This window comes from Rana temporaria, chromosome 6 (assembly GCF_905171775.1).
Source record: "Rana temporaria chromosome 6, aRanTem1.1, whole genome shotgun sequence".
In the NCBI taxonomy this organism is placed as follows: domain Eukaryota; kingdom Metazoa; phylum Chordata; class Amphibia; order Anura; family Ranidae; genus Rana; species Rana temporaria.
This window is the reverse complement of record NC_053494.1, coordinates 112,298,544-112,318,992: the sequence shown is the minus strand read 5'-3', so window position 1 is coordinate 112,318,992 and position 20,449 is coordinate 112,298,544. Positions and strand designations below refer to the sequence as shown.

At 42.9% G+C, this 20,449-nt stretch overlaps 2 long non-coding RNA genes across 2 annotated transcripts; one reads left to right on the top strand and one right to left on the bottom strand.

Annotated features, from left to right (window-relative positions):
- Window positions 1-391: 391 nt before the first annotated feature.
- On the bottom strand, window positions 392-934 carry LOC120942664. The gene is made up of 3 exons (XR_005750229.1): window positions 892-934; window positions 644-760; window positions 392-431 (listed from the first exon to the last, which is right to left on the bottom strand). It is a non-coding gene; the product is annotated as an uncharacterized LOC120942664 (long non-coding RNA).
- A 2,971-nt stretch (window positions 935-3,905) lies between these two features.
- On the top strand, window positions 3,906-4,813 carry LOC120942663. Its single transcript, XR_005750228.1, has 4 exons — window positions 3,906-4,032; window positions 4,176-4,315; window positions 4,447-4,563; window positions 4,774-4,813. It is a non-coding gene; the product is annotated as an uncharacterized LOC120942663 (long non-coding RNA).
- Window positions 4,814-20,449: the final 15,636 nt, after the last annotated feature.

The window sequence follows — 20,449 nt, the reverse complement described above, 5'->3', positions numbered from 1 at the left end:
AGCTCACATTAAAGTTATGGCCACCCTGCATTTTCTGGCCACTGGGTCTTTTCAGAGAACATGTGGAGGTCTGGCTGGGATGGTACAGTCCTCGATGAGCAGGTGTGTGCACCAGAATACGTTTTGTGGACAAGTATCAGTAGTCACAGGCACCCCACCCCAATGATAAGAAAAAATGAGAAGAGGGGGGAAAAAAGGGGGTAACCAAAAGGACCCCGGGGCTTTTGAACGGTGCAAATAGATAATCAGACAAAATTTGATTATAAAATTAGAAAATATAATTTATTACACAAATAATTAGTATGCCATAAATACGATAAATTTGAAATACATCTCGATTAAATACGTGATATCAAGACGAAGCATTGTTTAAGTCAGCTCTACATGTTTCACTCCGACGAGTTTCTTCAGGAGCTTTCAGACATACAATGCTAAATATCAGAAGGAAAAACAACAAGACATATAATTAAATGACTGTTGAAAACAATCATTTATATATCAATACATTTTGGTAAATAATGTCAAAAAAGGGAAAAGAAAAATATTGATCATGAATACATCAGTTATTGTAGATAATGCATGCTCAAGGATCTCAACTACATATAAACAGGGGCCAAAAGTAAAAACAATAATATTTACTTACCAAAAAGGTAAAACAGCAAAAGACAGCAGACCATACAGGAAGGAACCAGAGTCCTCAGGGAAAACAGAATAGTTCAGGAGAACCACAGCAGGATTTTAAGCCATTAATAGAATTAATCTGAAAAATCAGGAAAGCACATGTGGAAAACCATATGCAAACTACTCTCAGTTGTATTATGCAACAGTGGGTAAAAGGAAATATACACTCCAAAAACTTGTTATAATGAACAATATATGTAATATATATACCTGTCAATAGTAAGCAAAAATGCCTATTGTCAGTAGAGACAGTCTAATGTTTGCCATAGATATGGATTGAAAGAGGATAAAGGGGAAGGAAGACACTCTCACAGCCCCTCAAATGACCTGATCAAAAAGCGGCATCCGCTCTGTTAAGAAAAAAGGGGAGAAATAAAAAAGTATATTATAAATAAATAGGGATAGTTCAGTGCCAAAAGATGCACAGAACAAACAAATCCCTAATGCTCACAGTGTGTAAGCACAAAGCCAAAAAAGCTTGTAAGGTAAATACCTGATTAGGACAAAGTCCAAAGATGAAAAGGCAGAGCCACCTAGATAGCTGTGCATACAGCAGCCTTTCCTTGCATTAATTAGGTCTGGTCTCAGCTGGAGCGCCTAACACAGCGCTTGGGCTTTAAATCTGCCACCACGGCGATGATTGACCAATCAAAGCGCCGCGGTGCAGACACGTGACCTGGGCGTCAGCAGAAGGAAAACAATCCACCCAGCTGACAAGCTCAGCTGATCCCAATGTAGCCAAAAGTAATGACAGCACACATGAGACCAAGGAAAAGGTCTCTGTGGGCGGTCCAAAAACGATCGGCGCCATTTTGGAGGCTGGAAAGGTTTCCAGTACAAGATAGCTGGAAGGCAAATGGAATAGACAGCGCAGAAGCGCTGAAAAAACACACAAAAATAAAGCTGGGAATGGATGTGCTGGCGTAATTGGTCTGAAAGAAAGGGACCTGAGGGGAGACAATAATGAAAGGGGAGTGATAAACCCTCTTAACCCCTGCAGCTCCCTACGTGTCCGTATGGCTCTCCTGAATCCGTCCTGCGCCCAGAGGCATGAGGGAAAAACATTCCTTGGTGTGCCGTCATTATGAATATAAGTAATACAATGAAAATAAAAATAAATATAAATAATAAAACAGTATGATATATTGTTACTACTTGAAAGTAGAAAAAGCAAGTTGTTTTGACATATAGTGTTCTTAATTAATATTTGTAAATAGCACTCTGTTTTATGAGATCCATGAGCAAGCAGGTCCAACAATCATTAAACACAAAGTTTTATTTGGAGAGACAATCCATACATAATTGCATAAGAAGTTACAGTATGATAAACATACAGTGATTATTACATCTGGAAATATCCTAATTGATTTTTGGATTTCAATAAAGAGAAAATGAAGAAAAACAGAAAACAAAAAACAAAATAAATAAAATGAAAATAAAATAAAAATAAATATAAAAATAAAAATAAAAATAAAATGAAGAAAAAAAAAATTAATTGTAATTAATAAGTAAATGAGAAATAAATAAAAAGGAAATGAAATTGATATAGAAGATACATATGAGTATCAATATACAATGATGTTGATAAATATTGCTATGAAATCAGAAACATATATATATATGTGATATATGAATTATGAATTTTAACAATAATGATATAATAGAAGTGAAAATGAAAGACAGCCCTATAAGAAAGGCTTGAAGCTCAAAGCTTCATTTAACCCTGGAGCAATCAAAGCGGACAAGGAGTAAATCCACTTTACCTCCCTTTGGAGCAGTATTTTATCATAGTCGCCCCCTCTCTCACCGGGGGTGATGTATTCCAAGGCAGAGAATTTCATTTTATGACTGTTGAATTGGTGGTGAATGCCTGAGTGGCGGCTTATCGGGGTTTCCATCTTTTTCATAGGATCAGGGACCATGTTACCTTGATTGCTAAGAAAAAGATGGAAACCCCGATAAGCCGCCACTCAGGCATTCACCACCAATTCAACAGTCATAAAATGAAATTCTCTGCCTTGGAATACATCACCCCCGGTGAGAGAGGGGGCGACTATGATAAAATACTGCTCCAAAGGGAGGTAAAGTGGATTTACTCCTTGTCCGCTTTGATTGCTCCAGGGTTAAATGAAGCTTTGAGCTTCAAGCCTTTCTTATAGGGCTGTCTTTCATTTTCACTTCTATTATATCATTATTGTTAAAATTCATAATTCATATATCACATATATATATATGTTTCTGATTTCATAGCAATATTTATCAACATCATTGTATATTGATACTCATATGTATCTTCTATATCAATTTCATTTCCTTTTTATTTATTTCTCATTTACTTATTAATTACAATTAATTTTTTTTTTCTTCATTTTATTTTTATTTTTATTTTTATATTTATTTTTATTTTATTTTCATTTTATTTATTTTGTTTTTTGTTTTCTGTTTTTCTTCTTTTTCTCTTTATTGAAATCCAAAAATCAATTAGGATATTTCCAGATGTAATAATCACTGTATGTTTATCATACTGTAACTTCTTATGCAATTATGTATGGATTGTCTCTCCAAATAAAACTTTGTGTTTAATGATTGTTGGACCTGCTTGCTCATGGATCTCATAAAACAGAGTGCTATTTACAAATATTAATTAAGAACACTATATGTCAAAACAACTTGCTTTTTCTACTTTCAAGTAGTAACAATATATCATACTGTTTTATTATTTATATTTATTTTTATTTTCATTGTATTACTTCTATTCATAATGACGGCACACCAAGGAATGTTTTTCCCTCATGCCTCTGGGCGCAGGACGGATTCAGGAGAGCCATACGGACACGTAGGGAGCTGCAGGGGTTAAGAGGGTTTATCACTCCCCTTTCATTATTGTCTCCCCTCAGGTCCCTTTCTTTTAGACCAATTACGCCAGCACATCCATTCCCAGCTTTATTTTTGTGTGTTTTTTCAGCGCTTCTGCGCTGTCTATTCCATTTGCCTTCCAGCTATCTTGTACTGGAAACCTTTCCAGCCTCCAAAATGGCGCCGATCGTTTTTGGACCGCCCACAGAGACCTTTTCCTTGGTCTCATGTGTGCTGTCATTACTTTTGGCTACATTGGGATCAGCTGAGCTTGTCAGCTGGGTGGATTGTTTTCCTTCTGCTGACGCCCAGGTCACGTGTCTGCACCGCGGCGCTTTGATTGGTCAATCATCTCCGTGGTGGCAGATTTAAAGCCCAAGCGCTGTGTTAGGCGCTCCAGCTGAGACCAGACCTAATTAATGCAAGGAAAGGCTGCTGTATGCACAGCTATCTAGGTGGCTCTGCCTTTTCATCTTTGGACTTTGTCCTAATCAGGTATTTACCTTACAAGCTTTTTTGGCTTTGTGCTTACACACTGTGAGCATTAGGGATTTGTTTGTTCTGTGCATCTTTTGGCACTGAACTATCCCTATTTATTTATAATATACTTTTTTATTTCTCCCCTTTTTTCTTAACAGAGCGGATGCCGCTTTTTGATCAGGTCATTTGAGGGGCTGTGAGAGTGTCTTCCTTCCCCTTTATCCTCTTTCAATCCATATCTATGGCAAACATTAGACTGTCTCCACTGACAATAGGCATTTTTGCTTACTATTGACAGGTATATATATTACATATATTGTTCATTATAACAAGTTTTTGGAGTGTATATTTCCTTTTACCCACTGTTGCATAATACAACTGAGAGTAGTTTGCATATGGTTTTCCACATGTGCTTTCCTGATTTTTCAGATTAATTCTATTAATGGCTTAAAATCCTGCTGTGGTTCTCCTGAACTATTCTGTTTTCCCTGAGGACTCTGGTTCCTTCCTGTATGGTCTGCTGTCTTTTGCTGTTTTACCTTTTTGGTAAGTAAATATTATTGTTTTTACTTTTGGCCCCTGTTTATATGTAGTTGAGATCCTTGAGCATGCATTATCTACAATAACTGATGTATTCATGATCAATATTTTTCTTTTCCCTTTTTTGACATTATTTACCAAAATGTTGATATATAAATGATTGTTTTCAACAGTCATTTAATTATATGTCTTGTTGTTTTTCCTTCTGATATTTAGCATTGTATGTCTGAAAGCTCCTGAAGAAACTCGTCGGAGTGAAACATGTAGAGCTGACTTAAACAATGCTTCGTCTTGATATCACGTATTTAATCGAGATGTATTTCAAATTTATCGTATTTATGGCATACTAATTATTTGTGTAATAAATTATATTTTCTAATTTTATAATCAAATTTTGTCTGATTATCTATTTGCACCGTTCAAAAGCCCCGGGGTCCTTTTGGTTACCCCCTTTTTTCCCCCCTCTTCTCAGGTGTGTGCACCAGGTTGTCCCTGCAATACTGAGACGCATGGGCAGTCAATTTGAAAAGCCCACCCAGGAGGACCAGCGAATGAAGAGCATGGCCGACTTCTATCAGATTGCCCGATTCCCACGGACCATCGGGGCCATTGACTGTACCCATGTGGCACTACAGCCCCCCCATGATACAGAGCACCTGTTCAGGAATCGCAAAAACTGGCATTCCATCAATGTCCAGGTAATCGTGGATGCCCATGGCCTCATCTGGCATGTCTGTGCCAAATTTCCAGGTTCGTGCCATGACAGCTACATCTTTAGGCAGACCAACATATCACGTGAATTGGAGCAGAACGTGTATGGAGACAGCTGGCTGGTTGGTGAGTGACATGTGTGTCAGGTATGACTGTCCCCCCCATGATGCAGACATCACATGGGGCACATGCATGACTAATATCCTCCTGTCTTTTCCCTTCCAGGTGACTCTGGATATGCCCTGGGACCTCACATGATGACCCCATTCAGGAACCCCCAAACCCCAGGAGAGCAACGCTACAACGAGGCTCATATTCGCACCCGGGCAGTAGTGGAGCGTACATTTGGCCTGCTGAAGTCCCGCTTCAGATGCCTGGACAAGACTGGGGGTACACTGCTGTATTCCCCAGACTTTGTATGCCAAATAATAGGGGCTTGTTGCATTCTTCATAACTTTGCAATGAGAAGGGGACTGGAGATTAACTTACGTGCTGACCTGACCCCCCACCCAGGCAATCCCCCCCTAGCCCACTCTACCCGGTCTACTGAGGGCACAGTAGCCAGGAGACGCCTCGCAGAAGGCATCTTTTCTCAGTAAATGGCCAGAAATCATGTCACAATGATATTATTTGTTTTCACTGCAAACGCACATGAATTATGTGACAATGATATTATTTGTTTTCACTGCAAACGCACATGAATTATGTGACAATGAGAATGTTGCTTTGCACAGTAAACGCACATGTTTAATGACACATTGAGAATGTTTTTGTCTCTGGAAACGCACATGATTTATGTCACAATGAGAATGCATGAATGCACACCACTGTGGTCCCTAGCACAAACACATCACATGCACATCGAATTGGATTAGATCCAAGTACCCCCCCCTTTGGTACTTGGGAGCAGTAACGCCCCGCCACGGCTCCAATTATGTCAATGTGCATTCATACACCATTCAGGAACCTAGGATGACTTCTCCCTGGTCCTAGGGATCCCTTCTCCACCAAAACTGAGGGTGACACCCTTATTTTGTCAGGAATGCCACCCCCCCACATTCACACATCATTCACACACATAAACCAAATCATAAGTACAGTATAATAACCAAAATTTTAAAACCAAAAAAAAAAAAAAGTACCCCTGGTATTTAAGTCCGGCGGCGAGTGCTCCGTCTAGGCTGCCCACGGGCAGGGGCACGGGCACGGCCACAGGCACGGCCACGGGCACCTGGAGGATCTTCACGGGGGGGGGAGCAGGGGAGGGAGTATCTTCATTGGGGGGGGAGCAGGGGAGGGAGTATCTTCATTGGGGGGGAGCAGGGGAGGGAGGAGCCTCCCCTGGTGTCTGACCTCCGGCTGGCCTGCCCTCCAAGGCCACTGCTATCCTGGTCAGGCAGTCAGTGATGGCAGCCGTATTGGCCTGGCCAGCCCGTGTGTTCTCCTGCACAGCCCGGGTGTTGTCCTGCACAGCCCGGGTGAGGGCAGTCACCTCCTGGCCCACGCCTGTTGTGGCGGTATGCAGGGACCACAAACAGGTGATGACACCCAATGAATTGGTGGCCACATCACTGAGTGACTCCCTCATTACATCCAGGCTGTGCTCCATCTTGGCCATAGTTTTTTTTGATGTCACCCAGACTGCGGGTCTGCTTGGCATTGTCCCTCAGCAGACTGGCCGGCATATGCTCAGACCCCACCCTGGTGTCCTGGGTCGCCATCCTGCCTGCCCCTGAGGCTTGTGGCCAGGTAGGAGGGGATAGAGTGACCCTTGTGGGTTGCGGCATGTTGTGGGAGGAGTGGGAGGGGCTACCCCTGATGGTGGCCTGACTGGTGCCAGCCTCTGGGGTAGCCTCTGGGGGATCCTCTGGGGTAGCCTCAAGGGGAGCCTCTGGGGTAGCCTCAAGGGGAGCCTCAAGGCTAGCCTCAAGGGTATCGTCAAATGTCATCAGATCTGTGGCAATAATGATTTCCCGGCCAATCTGGAGATCTTCTTCCTCCTCCCCCTCATCCTCCTCCCCCTCATCCTCCTCCCCCTCAGCCTCCTCATGAGGGGAGGTTTGGCCACTCCCCTCCCCTGGGGACTCCTCAGCAGCCTCCTGTCTTTGGGGTGGTGCAGCAGCCTGGCCTGATGGCCCAGCAATCTCCTGGTCATCTGTGGAAGACACCAAACAATCACAGGTTTGAGGATCCACACACTTGGCACATGTTCCCTTCCCCCACCCACACATGCTAATCACCAAATAAAAAAACAAAAAACCTTACCTGGCCTCACAGGAACATCAGACTGATAACCAGGCAGGCCCACCACCTGCTCTGGCTCGAAACACCGGGCCACTGCCCATTCCTCCTCAGTCAGCCGGATGGGGCATGGTCCCCCTCCTCCAGTGCCCCTCCTATGCGCAGTGAGCTTGGCCACCTTATTGCGGACCACGCTCCTCAGATCATTGATCTTTTTCTTAATGCCAGCGGGGGTCCTCGTCTCCCCTCCCCCCGCCGCATTTATGTGATCTGTTATTTTGGCATAGATCCTCTTTCTTTGGGCCGGGGAGGTGTTCCGGCTATCAGGCCCATGTAAATATCTTCCATATTGGATGATATACCTGGCAAGGATTTGCTTTTCAACATGGGAAAAATTCAGCTTCCTGCGTTTGGGAGCCATCACAGACACCACCCAGCAACAAGAAGCCAAACAGGACAAACACACAAAAATACACACACAAGCAGACAGCTACTACAAAGTCAAATACAAACACACAAAAATACACACCAAACAAATACACAAAAATACACACAGACGCAGACAGCTACTACAAAGTCAAATACAAACACACAAAAACCAAACACAAAATCCAAGCAGAAAAAAAACAAACAAAAAAATTAGCAGAAACAATCAAACAAAAATTACACTTATCACAAACAAACAACAACTACTATCTACTACTCCTCCAACACTTCTCTATCAAACACAACTTACCAACAAACACTGACAAACTAAGAGCAGAAGCAAATTGCCCATGGAAGGGAACACAGGGAAATACTTTTGCAAATGAAGTGTGTTTGACTGGAGCTAGTTAAGCACAGGGCGATCCTCAAACTAAGTACACTTGGCCTTTTACCTATCTCACTGATTGCGCCAAGCAAAGTTCTGCACATGCGCAGTGAGCAGCAGATTCCTGCGCGCATGCGCAGTACGGCCGGACCTTCATTTGCATGGGGTCACGGCTCATTACAATGAAGCACGCCCACTTCCTTCCCACTTGCCATAACCCCGCCTTACGCCTCCGAATTTAGGTTACGGCAGGCGCAATTTTGTGCGCAAATGCGCTGTGGATACGGCAATTACGACACCAACTTAGGGCGCCGTAACTTAAATGACATAAGTTTGAAAAAACTTATTTTGCGCCGCTGGCTGTGGATTTGGCCCATTATATGCAAAGCACATTGTAAACCTCAACATCTGTGTGTCCTGTTAGTTACTGTTACTGCTCTGCAGAGGGGGCTGTGCACACAGCTAGCACAATTCCTCCAATCGCAAACATTCACATGGTGCTAAAATGTGAGTCTACTGAACACAAAACCGAAATGTGTTTCTGTGACATTATTTGTAATTGCAGTTTAAAGAGAGAATAGGTTTCCATTGCTGAAATGTGGTAACATGCCTTCACTGCAGATTACTCCCTATGAAAATATCCTGTTTGCTTTAAATCTTAGAACTATACATTAAAAACATTTAATTGGGTTGCTGGGTAGCCAGCATGGACGACTTGGACTCTAAACTAAATGGCCAGTGGACCCAACCATAGCTGCAGCCAGAATTCATTAGAAATTATTACCACCACTAAATGAATTACTTCCTGCCCACTGGGTTGTTTCACACTAGTAACAAGTTGGTGGGTGGGCATTAAAACGGATGATATTGACTAAATATGGTTTGTTTGCATTCAGCAACCAGCTTGGGAGATATCATCCAAGATGGAACACCAGTGGGAAAGGATCATACTGGTAAGTTTATTACTAACTAAGTTTATTTCATAGATCACTTTACTTTGACGAGCATGCATCTTCTATCATCTTGTAAGTGTTTTTAATCTTATCCTATTAAATTCATCATTTTAATACTACACTCAGGTGGGCACCACCCCCTTCCTGTTTTTTCCTTACATGTCTTGTAGAGTTCTGGACACACTCTGAAGGATGGCTGCCTTTCTTTTTGACCCTTAATACCCCTTTCTTTTCCAACCACCCCACCTATGGATACATCACCATCAAGCTATATCAGCCACCAACTATACCCCTAAGGGGGTTGTAAAGGTTCATGTTTTTCACCTTAATGCATTATATGAAAAAAACATCCAATATTTACTTACCTGAGCCCTCGAAAGTCCTGCGTCGTGAACGAGCAGGCTTCCCGACTGGGCTTTCCCAGAAATTCTGTAGTCCATGGGTAGAGACTACCCATTCAGAGGACATTGTGCTTTCCATTACATAATTCATTAACCTCCCTGGCGGTATGATTCTTTCAGAAAAAACATGCTGAAAGCGGTACCATTATTTGCAAGGAAATTTGGCGTTTTATACTGTAGGCCTGTAATTTTTAGAAATAACTCACTTAAATCTGACCAAACAAGATTCTAATAGGCATCCCGGGTATGAAATTTTTTTTAAAAACAAAATTATAAATTATAATATAATAAATAATTATAAATAATTACAACAAATAATAATATAATTATAATAAAAATTATTCAATAATGTAATCAAATCAAAATCACTGAAATTTGCTCAGTTGCAGAATTGTCGCTGTCATTATTATTATTTTTTTATGACGAATTTCCCCACAAATCGCTATCGGACAATTCTGCAAGTGATTATAATTTATTATCGCTGTTTTTTAGCTGATCTAAAACTATTTTTGACATAAAGGGACACTTTTGGTTGCTGTCATGTTACATGATATTATTTTTATTATGTACTGTCTCTTTAATGCCTATCTAGTTTGTCTCTTGTGGCATTCCTTAGTTGCATGCTGCTCAGTCTCCTCCCCCTCTTTGCTGTATCAGTCATTTTAATGCTGTAATTCATCTGACCTGTGTCTATTCTCTATACCTGCATGGAAGAATCGTTCTTTTACCTGTTGTAACTTGCATTCTACGGATCATACGACGAATAAACATCGCCAGATCTTCTTTCATGTGAGTTGTGACTGAGTAAGCTATCTGGAAAGGTGATTTGGGATGAATAATCTCTTCAGGGCAATGAGCTCCATGTGCTACTGAAAACCACATTCATAGCCTTTGTAGCCGATTCAGAATAGTAAAAGAACGTATCCAGCAGCCTGCACAGAGATAACTGCGTCACAGGACAGATCATAGTGAAGTGTAACCGTGTGTATTGCATGAGAATTCTGCATACAACCCCAGCACAGCTTGTTACAGCTCCTCACAGTATACAGACACTCTTCACTGCTACAGTCAAGCCTGTGTACTGCAGGCTATCATGAGTGGAAAGGGCTCAGTGTGTGATGAAACACCACAGCATGCACCACACAGAGAAAGCCAGGATGAGGACCCAGAGTTCACTGCATTGACCAAACGCTCTGTCAAACCCACTTGGAAGGTTAAAGAGAACTATGAATCCATGAGAACTGAACTAGCAACCAGTTTGAAGCAGATTTGGGATAAAATCCTCACCCACATTGATGTGATTTCATGTCCCAGCCATGAGGTACTGCAACTAGAGGGCGCCATAAAGCATCTCTCTGCTTCATACGAACTGTACCAGACTACAAGCAACAAATATAAAACTATTCTGCAAAGCATCAACACTGAGGAGTCCTTAGAGCAACTTAACAATGCCCAGCTTCTTAATGAGGAAAGAGAAAGCTTTATCCAGCGAACTAAAGCAAAGGCAGAAGCAAAATTAATGCTGCCACGGGACACTGTATCTCACAAATCTGTATCCACCAGACGTTCTAAAGGTTCCTCTAGATCCCGAAGTTCAAGGCACTCAACGCTTAGTGAACAGCTAATAAATGCCCGCGCCGAAGCAGAGGCTATCAAGGTACGGGCCGCATATGCAAAAAAGAGAGCAGAAATGGAAACCGAGGCAGCGCATCAAAAGGCAGCAATAGAAGCTCAAACGGCACGTCAAAGGGCAGCAATTGAAGCTTTAAAGGAACAGAGCAACTACGAGGCAGCTGCAGCAAAACTAAAGGTTTTGGAACAAGCTATCGGTGCAGATGAAAACGCTAGCGAAAGGGTCAGCGTCAAGGCAGATGTAGAAGATCCTTTTGAACGCACTAAGAACTATGTTCTAAACCACAGCAGTGAACACTCGATTACCTCCACGTTTCACGGCAACGCAAGGACTTCACCACATCATCAGGTAAAAGCTGTTCCAGCCACTTCCTACATGCAAACCCACCCCAGTGCAGCTCCCGACTGTCATGCTGATCCCGCATATGTCACAAAACGGCACACTTATCCGCAAGCAAGTCGCCAGCCTCCTGCTAACAGTACTGTTCCAGACCTTCACCCAACAATTCAGCTGAATGCCCTTGCTGCACCATATCTTCCCACGTCTCTTTGCAACGATACCATAAACAATGCAATCCACAACAATCAACCAGCAACCTCCTATGTAAAGTCAGAGGCAACCGATACAACAGAGGTAGTAAAGTACTTACTTCGACATGAGCTCGCCAAGTCAGGCCTAGTAAACTTCGACGACCATCCTGAAAATTATAGAAGCTGGAAAGCCGCTTTCAAAACTACATTAGGCGGTATCGGTTTTACTGCCGATCATGAGCTGGATCTGCTGATCGGGTTGCTTGGCCCACAGTCAACAGAACGTGTCAAGAGCCTCAGGTCAGTTTACATCGACAATCCAACTGCAGGTCTCACCGCAGCATGGGAGCGTCTAGAACAGACTTACGGTAGTCCTGAAGCCATAGAGAATGCATTGCTCAAACGATTGGAAAATTTCCCAAGGATATCTGGTAAGGACAATATAGAGTTCCAGAGACTCAGCGACCTTCTTCTCGAAGTCCAGCTTGCCAAAACTGACCCTAAGCTACCTGGCCTCAGTTACCTGGACACTGCTCGAGGAGTTAACCCTATCGTTTGCAAGCTTCCGCATGGCCTACAAGAAAAGTGGATCCAAGTTGGGTCATCATACAAACGGGAAAACAAGGTTTCCTTTCCCCCGTTCTCCTACTTCTGCAATTTCGTCAGGAACATTGCTGACACCAAGAACGATCCTAGTTTTGCATTCAGCGAGTTCAATACTCCCTCACCTAAAGGTGACAACCTACATACTAGCTACAGGAACCGCAGAGGTCCCGTGTCTGTTAGGAAGACAGACATTATTCCCACTCCCGCCCCAAACAAAAGCGGCAAGATCGAAAACCCAAACCGATTATGTCCCATCCACAAGAAGCCTCATCCCCTCAAAAAATGTATCGGTTTCAGAAAGAAGCCCCTACAAGAACGAAAGGAACTCCTAAAGACTTTTGGGGTATGTTATAGATGCTGTGCTTCCACCGATCACTTTGCCAAGGAATGTAAAACTCCTATCAAGTGCATAGAGTGCGGTTCCGAGGACCATGTGCAAGCACTCCATCCCCTTGAGTCCAATCCTTCACAACATGCAGACCTTCCTCCTGGGCAGAACCACAGCGGGAAGAGTACAGATCACGTACCTAATTCCACCATGGTATTTTCTTCGTGCACTGAAGTCTGTGGGGAAGACCACTGTGACAAATCTTGCGCTAAAATATGCCTAGTGAATATTCATCACAAGGATCAGCCAGAAAAGACTTTAAGGGTGTATGCTATCTTAGACGATCAAAGCAATCGATCGCTTGCACGATCCGAACTGTTCGATCTATTTTGCACAAAAGGAGAGGTTCACCCTTACACCTTAGGCACTTGTAGTGGAACTACAGAGGTTTTTGGAAGAAGGGCTCACGGATTTATTGTGTCCTCCCTAGAAAATAACCTACAATTACCCTTACCTACACTTGTAGAGTGTAACCAGATACCAGCCAACAAAGAAGAAATACCTACACCAGAAGTTGCCTTCTACCACCCTCATCTAAGGTCAATAGCCAGTGAAATCCCACCACTTGACAAAGATGCTAAAATCCTTCTTCTGCTGGGAAGAGATATTCTAAGGATCCACAAGGTACACAGGCAGGTCAGCGGACCTCCAGAGGCCCCATTCGCCCAGTACCTGGACTTAGGCTGGGTCATCATAGGCAACGTCTGTATAGGCAAAATGAAAAGGCCTACTAACATTTCTTCATTCAAGACAAATGTATTGCCAAATGGTCGTAATACTCACTTTGAGCCATGCCCACATCACTACTGGGTAAAGGAGAAGGTAACTAGCTGCAAGTTGCGACATTGCAACACAAACCTTTCCCGCACCTACGATGACAGCTTTGGTTCTACAGTTTTCAATGTAAGCAGTGAAGACGACAAGTTGGCTCCTTCGGCAGAAGACAAAGAATTCCTTAAAGTAATGGACAATGAGTTCTTTCAGGAAGATTCCAATAGCTGGGTAGCACCCCCTACCCTTTCGCCTCCCGAGAGAGAAGCTACCAAACAATCTACATCAAGCAGTCAAAAGATTCTCCTCCTTAAAGCGTACCTTAAGCAGGAAGCCAGAGATGGAAAGACATTTTGTGGACTTCATACAGAATATCTTTGAGAGGGGTCATGCCGAACCCGCACCCCCATTGAAAGAAGGAGAAGAATGCTGGTACCTCCCTTCCTTCGGTGTGTATCACCCACGAAAGCCAGACCAAATCAGAGTTGTCTTTGACTCCAGTGCCCAACATGAAGGCTTCTCACTTAACGACATGCTCCTCACAGGGCCCAACTTGAACAACAACCTCATTGGAGTCCTAATTCGCTTTCGTCAAGAACCTGTAGCGGTGATGGCCGACATTCAACAAATGTTCCACTGCTTCATCGTCAAGGAAGATAACAGGAATTACCTCAGGTTTCTATGGCACAAGGACAACGACATCAACAAAGAGGTAATTGATTACCGAATGAGGGTACATGTCTTTGGGAACAGCCCTTCCCCAGCTGTAGCAATCTATGGACTAAAAAAGACAGCTCAGCTTGGAGAAGCTGAGTATGGATCCGATGCTCGTCAATTTGTTGAAAGGAACTTTTACGTAGATGACGGGCTCAAATCCTTTCCTACTGCTAAAGAAGCAATTAATCTTCTTACCAGAACAAAGGAGATGCTAGCTGTAGCAAACTTGAGACTTCACAAAATTATATCTAACAGCCAAGAGCTAATGAATGCATTTCACCCTGAGGACTATGCTGCCAGTGTGAAAGACCTTGACCTTGGGTCAGACACACCCCCTATGCAGAGAAGTCTAGGTCTGCTGTGGAACATCAAAGTAGACACATTCACCTTCCAGGTGTCAACCTGTGACAAACCCTTCACCAAGAGAGGAGTCTTGTCCGTAGTGAACAGCATCTACGACCCACTGGGATTTATAGCCCCAGTCACCATCCAAGGTAAGATGTTATTAAGACAGCTTACTACTGATAACATAGATTGGGACACTCCGTTACCTATTGAGAAACAACAAAGATGGGAGAAATGGAGAGGTTCTCTGAAGACATTAGAACAGCTCCAAATTCCACGTTGCTATGCCCCAGTCTCCATCTCAGCCGCTGTCCAGAGGGAAATCCATATTTTCTCTGATGCATCAGTTGAAGCTATAGCTGCAGTGGCCTATTTGAAGACCTCAGGAGTTAATGGAGACATACACTGCAACTTTGTTCTAGGCAAGACAAAGCTAACACCAAAACCCGCACATACCATACCCAGACTTGAACTTTGTGCAGCTGTGCTAGCAGTGGAAATAGCTGAAGTCATAAAGAGTGAAATGGACATTAACATTGATTCCTTCACATTTTACACAGACAGCAAGATAGTGCTTGGTTACATTTACAACCAAACTAAACAATTTTACGTGTACGTCAGCAATAGAGTAGAACGTATCAGAAGGTTCTCCTTGCCAAAGCAATGGCATCATATTCCCACTGACCTTAATCCCGCCGATTGTGGGACAAGAGCTATATCTCCAGTAGCTCCCCTCGACTGCTTGTGGCTGTCGCCTCCAAGATTTCTTTCTGAAAACTCCTACTCAATTTCCAAGGACACTACCTATGAACTGGTACATCCTGACGATGATAAAGAAATCAGGTCTATGTACACCACACTGCGTACCTCTGCGAGTTCAGAACAAAAACTAAAGTCGCATCGTTTTGAACGTTTCTCAACCTGGTCATCAGCTGTTAGGGCTGTTGCTTATTTGATACACATTGCCCATTGTTTTTAAAGGAGGTTCTGCTCGGACTTTCTCACGACCAATCACGGAATTGGTGCTTCTTCTCCCAAGTGAGTGACTTAGGCAGGAGTACCGGCTATACCTGCTATGGCGGGGAGAATATCACTATCACTATTGACTGTGCTACTGTTGAAGTCCCACGATTACAAACGATAGACTGCAGGACTCAAGCCATCTGTTTTTTGGACGTCATGTTTCATTGTTCATTTACTGCATACCTTCTTGTGTTTGCGGGTATCTCGTATCTATGGTTTACACACCAGTTTTACCTTTAACGTTTCTTCCCCTACAGGTTCAAGTTGGACTTATCTTTATATATGTAATAGACTTTGAAATCTAAAGATTTCAGGCGGGGAGTGTCATGTTACATGATATTATTTTTATTATGTACTGTCTCTTTAATGCCTATCTAGTTTGTCTCTTGTGGCATTCCTTAGTTGCATGCTGCTCAGTCTCCTCCCCCTCTTTGCTGTATCAGTCATTTTAATGCTGTAATTCATCTGACCTGTGTCTATTCTCTATACCTGCATGGAAGAATCGTTCTTTTACCTGTTGTAACTTGCATTCTACGGATCATACGACGAATAAACATCGCCAGATCTTCTTTCATGTGAGTTGTGACTGAGTAAGCTATCTGGAAAGGTGATTTGGGATGAATAATCTCTTCAGGGCAATGAGCTCCATGTGCTACTGAAAACCACATTCATAGCCTTTGTAGCCGATTCAGAATAGTTGCTATGGACAATCTACAGTTTGCAGGGAGAAAGAAACATTTTTATTATATAAAATAACATGCAGGACACTGGGGAGACCACTAGGGACAAGGGGGGTGTGGTTTTTTTACATACAGTACTGTAATCTGTAAGATTACAGTATACTGTATGTAATGTGTTTGTTTACTTTTTTGAATTTGGCGCCGTTGTCTGTCCCCGTGCGTCGTAACGTCGCAGGGAACGGAGATCGGCGGCACAGGAGGACGCTGTGTGAATCGAGCGAGGTCCCGCTCGCTCACACAGCGCGGTGGCATCGCTGGATCCAGGGACAAGGTAAGTAAACAGTGCCCGTGGATCTAGCGAGGCAAGCCCGAGTCTGACTCGGGGTTACCGCTCGCAGCATGAAAATCTAACCCTGAGTCAGACTCGGGAATACCGCCAGGCAGGTTAATGGACCGAGAGGTAGGGAAAGGGAACAAGTGGGAAATAGCAGGAAGGAACTACAGGTTTGGGAGGACAAAAGGAGGAGTGGGCAAAAGGGGGAGGGGAAGAGATGAAAGAAAGAGAAAAAAAAATGGGCAGTGTCTAACCAAGCTGCGTACATATTGTTCAGCCAGCCACTGAACAATATTTGTGGCTATTGTCTCTGTGATTATACTCTCTACTTTTTATTGCAAGTTTGATTTCTATTTGCTGCGTATTCAAATTCCCATGTACTGCTAGCCATTGTTTGTTTGTACACCCACACATTTTTGTAAAAATTGTATTTTATATTTTCATGTAACAACACTGAAGAAATTATACTTTGCTACAATGTAAATTAGTAAATGTACAGCTTGTATAACAGTGTAAATTTGCTGTCTCCTTAAAATAACGCAACACACAGCCATTAATGTCTAAACCCCCGGCAACAAAAGTGAGAATGTCCAAATTGGGCCCAAAGTGTAAATGTTTTGTGTGCCACCATCATTTTCCAGCACTTCCTTAACCCACTTGCGCATGGAGTTTAGCAGAGCTTTACAGTTTGCAATTGGAGTCATCTTCCACTCCTCTATGACGACATCTTCCGTGGATGACCCACAGATGCTCAATAGGGTTTAGGTCTGGAGACATACTTAGCCAGTCAATCACATTTACCATCATCTTCTTTAGAAGAGCAGTGGTCATCTTGGAGGTGTGTTTGGGGTCATTATCATGTTGAAATACTGCCCTGCAACCAAGTCTTTGAAGGGAGGGGGTCATGCGCTGCTTCAGTATGCCACAGTACATGTTGGCATTCATGGTTCCCTCAATGAATTGTAGCTCTCCAGTCCCGGCGGCACTCATGCAGCCCCAGACCATGACACTCCCAATACCATGCTTGACTGTAGGCAAGATACACTGGTCTTTGTACTCCACACACGCTTGAAACCATCTGAACCAAATAAGTTTATCTTGGTCTCATCAGACCACAGGACATGGTTCCAGTAACCCATGTCCTTAGTCTGCTTGTCTTCAACAAACTGTTTGTGGGCTTTCTTGTGCATTATCTTTAGAAAACATTCCTTCTGGGATGACAGCCATGCAGACCAATTTGATACAGTTTGTGGTGTATGGTCTGAGCACTGGCAGGCAGACCCCCCACCTTTTTAACATCGGCAGCAATGCTGGATATGATGTTGAGCATGTGCACTTGGTTGACCATGGCGAGGCCTGTTCTGAGTGGAACCTGTCCTGCTAAACCGCTGTATGATCTTGGCCATCGTGCTGCAGCTCAGTTTCAGGGTCTTCACAATCTTTGTGAAGCCTAGGCCATCTTTATGTAGAGCAACAATTCTTTTTTTTCAGATTCTCAGAGAGTTCTTTGCCATGAGGTACCATGTTGAATTTCCAGTGACAAGTATGAGAGTGAAAGAAATAACACCAAATGTAACACACCTAATCCCCATTCACACCTGAGACCTTGTAACACTAACGTGTCACATGACAACAGGGAGGGAAAATGGCTAATTGGACTCAATTTGGACATTTTCACTTAGGGGTGTATTCACTTTTGTTGCCAGTGGTATATACATTAATGGCTGTATGTTGAGTTATTTTGAGGGGACAGAAAATTGTAGTAAAATATAATTTCTTCAGTGTTGTCACATGAAAAGGTATATTAAAAGATGTGAGGGGTGTGCTCACTTTTGTGAGATACTGTCAGTGGCGAAATTATAAGGGTTGCTGAGGTGGCCATGGCAACCGGGCCCCTTGCTGCAGGGGGCCCTCGAGGGCCCCCTGTATACAGTGCTTTGGAGGAGCGGAGATGAGCTCAACGATCCCAAGCCAAACTGTAATCGGCCCTGTGCGGGGAGCTGATCACATTCATTACAAAGTGAAAGCGAAAGTGTGTGCTCTTTGTCTCCCCCTACAGTGCAGTACCCGGCAGGAAGAGCTGCTAAGGTAAAAGACTGCCGTTTTTTATCTACTGTGTGTGTGTTTGCATGTGTATGTGTTCATGTGTGTGTGTTCATGTGTATGTGTTCATGTGTGTGTGTTCATGTGTGTGTGCTCATGTGTGTGTGCTCGTGTGTATGTTCATGTGTGTGTGTTCATGTGTGTGTGCTCGTGTGTATGTTCATGTGTGTGTGTTCATGTGTGTGTTTTCATGTGTGTGTGTTCATGCGCACGGAAGACGCTTACCCTGACTTGTTCATTCCCCGACTTAGTAGAGGTAGGCGGAACACTTTGGTGGGGGTGGGTCAGTCACGCCCTGTGACCTTTGACCTCTGGGAACCCGCCTTCTGACCTTTGACCTCTGGGGGAGGTCCCTGTTCCAATTCCTGAGTCCTAGCCATGTTCTTTAATGGGAAACACTAACCCTAACCCTAACATTAACTTGTAATACATCAAATTGGGGTGCTTCTGCTGTGTTTAAGTCAATAATAAGAGGGGCCATAGATACTACCCCTCCAAGTGAATGAGCAAGGTGTGCATTGCGTCACTTCCCATTACATCACTTTACATCAATTCACAGGCAGGTTACGGGCATCCCCCAGGCATCAGTCAAAACTGATGGAAGATATCATCTATCAAGTGCCCAAAAGATACAAGAGGCCAGCATATGACCAAGTTCCAGGATATACCTATTACTAAAATATCAGTTTTGCATGTATGACACTTTAAATACTGTTTCTGATGTTTTTTACATTTATAGTTGGCCTGTTGGCTCAGATAACGCATGAGAGAGCAGAACCTTTAGTAGTAGCCAAATCAACAATGTGGTACATTAAAAAAAGGAAGGAAGGCATTGGAGAGCTCAGCAAAAGACTTAAAAGGCTAAAAGCCTTTGACTGCCACAGAAAGCAGTTGTTGTACTGAATGATTACAAAAGTCTTTCCATGATGAAGAAATGCCCCTTCACAATATCTAGCCAGGTCAAGAATATTATTCAGGAGGTAGGTACATCATTGTTAAAGTGTGAAAGTAAATGCAGAGGGTTTACCACAATGTGTAAACCAATAGGTAAATATCAAGAATAGGAAGGACTTATTAGATAGACTGCACCAGAAAACATCTGAAAAAGCTTCTCTCATTCTAGAACCATATCCTCTGGATAATCGAAACTAATGCCGCGTAAAAACGGTCATTTTTTGTGATGAGATAAAACAACGTTTTTAAAAACGTCATTTAAAATGATCGTGTGTGGGCTTCACATCATTTTTTGTCTTCTAAAAAACGAGCAAAAAAAAAATTCGAACATGCTTCAATTTTTTATGTCTTTTTTCAAAATGTAGTTTTTTGTGTCATAAAAAATGATCGTGTGTGGGCTAAAACGACGTTTTAAACAACGTTTTAAATCCGCGCATGCTCAGAAGCAAGTTATGAGACGGGAGCTTGAATGGAACAGAGTGCCGTCGTACGTGTTGTACGTAACCGCGCTTTGCTAAAGCATTTTCAGAAAACAATGGTGTGTGGGCAACGTAGTTTTTTATGATGAAGTTAGAAAAACGTCATTTTTTTTCATGATGAAAAACTTTGTTTTATTTCATCACGTGTACCAGAATGGTGGAAAGGATATGGAGAAGGTAAGTAATGACTCAAGTATCAAAATATACCACCT